The 6000-nt window shown below is 38.4% G+C and overlaps 1 protein-coding gene across 1 annotated transcript in view; it reads left to right on the top strand.

The window, feature by feature from the left end:
- Positions 1–756: 756 nt before the first annotated feature.
- The window catches only part of lmo3 (LIM domain only 3), a 59979-nt gene continuing 54735 nt past the window's right edge, over positions 757–6000 (top strand). The window contains exon 1 of the mRNA XM_042402554.1: positions 757–831. The gene's annotated coding sequence lies outside the window, so the exon portion shown is untranslated. The remainder of the gene's footprint in view (positions 832–6000) is intronic.

Genomic DNA, 6000 nt, shown 5'->3' with positions numbered 1-6000 from the left:
CATATTCAGTGGGCCACACAACGTGTAACCAAACCCGGAGGCTAGAAACATATTCTGGGGTATGCGCCAGGCGAGAGGTACTTGTTGGACTGAATGGGCACCATTTTTGGTCTAGTATCCAACTCTTATAATACATCCATGGGGCAGAGGAGGACACGCTGCTGCTGTCCTCCTCATGGTGTAAAATGACAGGAAGGACATCCTCCCTAACAACCAGAATATAATATTAACATTGCATTGGTCCAAAGACCACTTCACCTGCAATTCTCTACCACTGTATGGTAAAGCGATAGTAAAAATGTCCTTTTTTCAGATTTAGCTGTTACTTTCCCTTCTTTTATCGAGCAGTACATAGCTGCTTGTGTTAGCCAACGCAACAGTTGGCTTGTTGTAGCAGCCCAGAAAGGACTGCTAAGGACTGCTGTTAAACTAACGGGAGAATGGATTTGGATTAGGGGGCACAGCAGCAGCAGGATGCCGCTAGGGAGCGAATGGAGAGCTCTGCTCTGCTGGAGCTGCCTCGGGCATCGCTGCCTCAGCTGTCCGGGCTGGACCCATAGCGAGACTATGGTGACGTGCTGCAGCCCAACATGCTGCTGCTCTGATGTGAGCTCCTCTCAACAACAACAGAAAATTAACAACACAATTAAAATGAAACAACCGAGAGAGTTAGCTTGTTTGTCATTGATGCTAATGATATCAGACTGGTTAACCAGCAGCGACAAAGTTCTGTTAACAAACAAACAAGATGACCAACCAAACCAGCCACAAATGGATGTCAAGACATAGATACTTCATCCTCATGAAAGAAAGAAGACGACATCAAGTAACGTGAGTCAGATACACCTTTTCGCTCTCTGTCTCTTTGGTCGCTAATTTCATCTCTGATTGTTAAATGTCTCTCTGTGGCTGCTGAATTTATCTCCTGAACAAGAGATCACATAATGTGCTGTAGGCAGTTTGCTTGTTGAAGAGTTACAGTGAGCTGTCTGGACTCACTCATTCATATGGAATTGATCCAGTTTTTAATTGAGTGGTTCAGTCACCTGCTGATGTTGTGTGATTTGTGAATGAGTGTGCAGGTCTGGCTGCTTGCTTGCGGCAATTTCTTCATTGTTCGTTTTTAAGCTGAGCAGTATATTGGACTATAAGACTTTTTAAGCACTAACATAGGAAACATACGTAGGACACACATGTAAATCATGTGATATTTTTTCTGTTTTTGATGAGAACATAAATCTGTTGACACAATAGGACAATACTATAAATTTGAAGTTAACTTTGTTGGTGAAATGACACATCTGTACCACTCCAGGGCTAAATAAGCACTTATTTGTTTAGAAACAATATGTATATGCTAAATGTCTTTAGAGAAGCAACCTTCTCACCACTTGTTTTATTGGCATATAAAATTGATTTAAAAAATGATATAGTATGATGCAGTTTGTTGCAAGATTCCATGTTGGTTATCCTCCTGTCCTCCCCAATTTTTTGAGTCATCAGCTTTCACTAAAACGTACAATATATTTAATGCTATGTACAGTTAATTTGTGCTCAGGAATTAGTGATTTGTGTACACTGTTTATTAATACAATATTATGCACAACTTATTCAATTCTACTCACTAAAGATGTTTTTCTTTCTGTTTGATACCTAATGGGACCATATAAATGTGCCTGGTACTAAGATACTAACAGCATATAATCATGGGCCTTCTAATTGCTTGTTTGGTTATTTGTAGTAAACCAGACCTTATCCATTAAAAATGTAGCATACTGACACCTTTCATTCCATTTCAAGCCCTCTTCATATTTATTCCTCAATAGTTTCTTCTTGAGCTGATTTTGAAACAGGCCGTGTTTTATTTTCCTCTAGCTACAGTAAAGTCGGATGTCTTGACCTTGTTAGGTCTGTTTCTCCATAACATATTCACAAGATTCAATTCCAGTCATTTTACAGTGCTGTTTTGATGTCCAATCTAATTCAATCTCGTGTACATAACTTTAATTTGCATTCGTTGCACAGAAGGCCAAAGGAAAAACTTGTTATTGTGTTGTTCCAATCAATAAGTCCCTGAATTTTACATTTGAAATGTAACAAAATGCATCTTTACTATTTGTCAGAAAATACAGATTAGAATATATTGCTTTTTCTTTTGAGAACCATGTTCACCAGAGATTTGCCCAATATTATCCAACACCAATCTCTTTTCAACAGTAATATAATTTTGTAGCCTACCTGACATCAAATAGTCATTCAATTTTAAAGATATTCTATCATCTATGATATTGTTAATTTACAAGGATAAGCAGGTGGATTACAAATAATCACATAATTACTACAGATTGAAATAATTCCTCCTAAATAAAGGTAGTGTTGATAAAGTTTGAATTTTGCTTCTTTTTTGAATCAGAAGAAACCAATATGATGTATTGAAAGACGTTGTTGACCTTCCTGCAACTGTTGTCATTTTCACTTTAGTGTAATAACTACATAGATTGCCTTCTAACCAATAAATGTCAGGTTTTAACATGTAAGCTAGTTGCCAGGGTCACAAGACTAACATGGCAGACAGAAAAAACAGGGAGAGGAGAAAGAAACTTGTCCACCTTTTAAATAATGATTTGCATACATGCAGACCTCACATTCGTCAACTAGGTTTAATATTAACATATTACATTCATCATATTTAATATTTAATCTGCAGATTTCTTTAATGTAAAGAACACACATTTTTTTCCAAATTCCATTCCAGTGGACATTAGGTCTGGAGTGACAACTAAAGGCAGATGAAGACAAGATTAGTTAGCACAGTCATTTCAGTCTTTTTTCACTTTTATAGTTCTATGGATTTCAAGAAAATCTGCCTGGAGGATCTCAGAATCCGTATAGCCTTGAATGTGCTGTAAAATAAAATACAAATATGAAAATATAAACTGCAAATAGAATTTCTGCCAAGGCTGGATTATCAGCCAGGCAAAGTGTGCAACTGCCCCTAAAAGCCCCTAGAGTTTTTTTGGCACTGCTTGTCAATTAATTTGGTAATTTGATTAATTGTTGGGGAATGTGCACTACTGAAGTTCAATATTAATGAAAACGGGTTCTGGATTATTACTTTATCTTGTACCCCTTCCTTGCAGAAGGGTTCTGTGTTGAAATCTAGTTTTAAGACCTTTTAGTTTACACTGTGCCCACATTGTGCATTGTCCTAAATTAAGTGATGTTAAATCAAATTGGCCAGCTAACTGACACAGAGCAATCTAGGTAGTTTTATTCCAGCATAAGAGTTCTGGTTGTTTTTTTTAAGTCTTTCAGTGTGTTGTACTTGATATGAATGTAGAGGTGGCAGGTATATACAAAGCAGAAAGGGTGGGAGGGGGGTGCAAGGGCACTCAATAGGGGTCCCACAAATGTCACCCTGGGGCAGCCCATTCTCACTCCCAACTCGTCACATACTGAGGCTTCGTCAGGACCCCATGGCGTCACTTTTTAATGCACTGGGTACCCCTTTAGTGTCATTTTTCAACATGCAGGGTAGTCTGATAGACTGTTGAACACCCACAATGTCTGAAATAGACGCCATGAGACCGATGATGTCTATATAAGGTGACAAATTTCAGCGTGGTTGCCAGAATAAAATGTTGCCATTGTACGTTTCTGCAAACCACAGATACGTTGAATATCTATATTTCAACACCTGTAATATGTAGCATATTAACATTTCAACAATATGTATTATATTAACATTTCTGAAGTGACGTACTTCACATGACATCTATATAAGCTGACTTTCTCATTAGGAGGTGGAGGGGTTGGTGGATGGCTTGCAACGTTGTTGGAAATCAAGTTGGAAAAGTTGGAAATCAGCAGAGAGCATGGTTTGAGACCACCTCGCCATTTTTATTTTATTTTTTATTTTAACCCAAACCATGATCTTTCCCTAACCAAGTGGTTTTTGTGCCTAAACCTAACCAGACCTTAACCACAGTGTTGTCACACCATAAAATATAATTATTTTTTAACAGTGACTGCCGTGATACTGCATGTTGAAAGGGGTACACAGTGCATTAAAAAGTGACGCCACAGGGTCCTGAACAAACTTCGGTATGTGACGAGTTGGGAGTGAGAATGTGTTGCTCAGGGACCTCCTTACAGATGAATCCAGCCATGACTTTTACAAAAAATGTGTTATTTTAAAAACAAAATTTGAGTAGCTTACTTCCGAGTCAGCAAGCTTAATAAATTGCTATTAAATATTTAAGGACATTAACTAGTTTTTACTTCTTAAGCATTTTGATATTACTACAAATTAAGTTCTACAAATTGAAACTAACCACACAAGCAAATCAATTTTGTATTTTTTTTCCTAAGGGCCGCTACACACTAATTCCTGATCCTGCCTCCATCTAATACAAGTAAAGGGATGTATTAATGTGTATAGTTAAAGGTGCCATGTGGAGTTTCTGACCACTACTATGCTGCACTACTATACATGTCTTTTCATGAGGGTCCACATTTAGTTTGTTCTCATGCCCATGCATGATGACACACAAACATGCATGTGTGCATGTGGATGATGCAATACACAGGTGAAGAAGACTGCAAGCTAGTAAACATGAATTTAAACAATGCAGAAGTCAAACTTTGAAGAAAAAAATGTCTTTGCAAATGTTTTTTGAGGAAGGGAATACATTTGACACATTTGTTAGACCTCAAGTCTAACATGGTGAGAAACACTTAATGTAAACAAAAATGTTGTTAACAAGAAAGCTCCACAGCACACCTTTAACATACATGGTTTAAACAATCATTACATCATATCCTCTTTGATTCACAAAAAAATTGCATTCATTTTTTACAAATGAGTTTCATTAAAATAACACAAATTCAGTATGAATGTTAGGTGTTTCCAAAAGGTAAAGCTGTAGCTGCCCTTTGATTGCAGTTTCTCCCACTCCCCCATCTCCCACTTGCCACTGGCCACTGTCTTTTATTTGCTGTTCAGAGTCTGAGGGGATGAGACAGCCTATTAACGTAGTCCCAGCTCTTTGACTGCTGCTGTTCTTGTTTTATATTCTGACTAAATGAATAGGTGCTTGAATTAAGTAATCTCCATTAACTCTCAGTGGAGTAATAAGAAGGGTCAATACTCTTTGGCCCAGCTATTCTTTAGATTTGGAGGGCTCCCTTCTGACCTATTACTGAAGGTGATTCTTCTGACTTTTTGTTGAGAGATAGCTCTGGAACTTAGTTCTGCCACTTCTCTCTCTGCCAAAAGACAAAATTGGCCTGAGGGGGAGAGGAAAAGTTGTCATTAAAATTACGTATCCCTTGACCCCACTTGAAGGTCGTATACTGGCAGCAATTACTGAGTGTGTCTTTAAGGAGTGGCTCTGCTGGTCGTTAGTGTAGACAGTCCCCTGGGTTATCCCCCTGGGGGAGAAGAGGGCGTGTATGTGTGTGTGAGTGTGTGTGTGTGTGTGAGGGGCTGGAGGACCAGAGTCCAGTGTCCAACCCGTAAGTTCCTGGATGGCCTGTGAGGACTCTATGTGGGAGGAGAATGATAGCAGTGAGGAAATGGAGTGTCCTCTAGTAAATGTCAAAGCCCTCAGAGAGGAGATTCTCTTAAAGAAAATGTTAATTTTAAAGGAAGTGAAATGTTACTGATGGGATAAGCAACTTTCATCTGGTAATAATGACAGCTTGATATCAGTATTTCGTATTGTTCCTCTCTGTTGCTTGTTGTGAGTCAGCCTACAGCCAATTCATGAAAACCTTTACATCAGCTTTTCTGAGCACCTGCTGTCATTGGAAAAATCCTCACACGGAGTGATATGTTTGTGGGTCATATGTTTAACATTTCCAGGGTGTTTGGAATAAATTGGAGAAAAAGAGGCGGGTAGTAAAGATGAGCAGACATAGCTGAACAGACAGAAACAAAAAAAATTCATCAGCAGGAAATCAAAGGTAAAATCCTGTAAACTTACTGAACACTAGATT

This window comes from Thunnus maccoyii, chromosome 23 (genome assembly GCF_910596095.1).
Source record: "Thunnus maccoyii chromosome 23, fThuMac1.1, whole genome shotgun sequence".
In the NCBI taxonomy this organism is placed as follows: domain Eukaryota; kingdom Metazoa; phylum Chordata; class Actinopteri; order Scombriformes; family Scombridae; genus Thunnus; species Thunnus maccoyii.
This window is presented reverse-complemented; position numbering and strand designations above follow the sequence as displayed.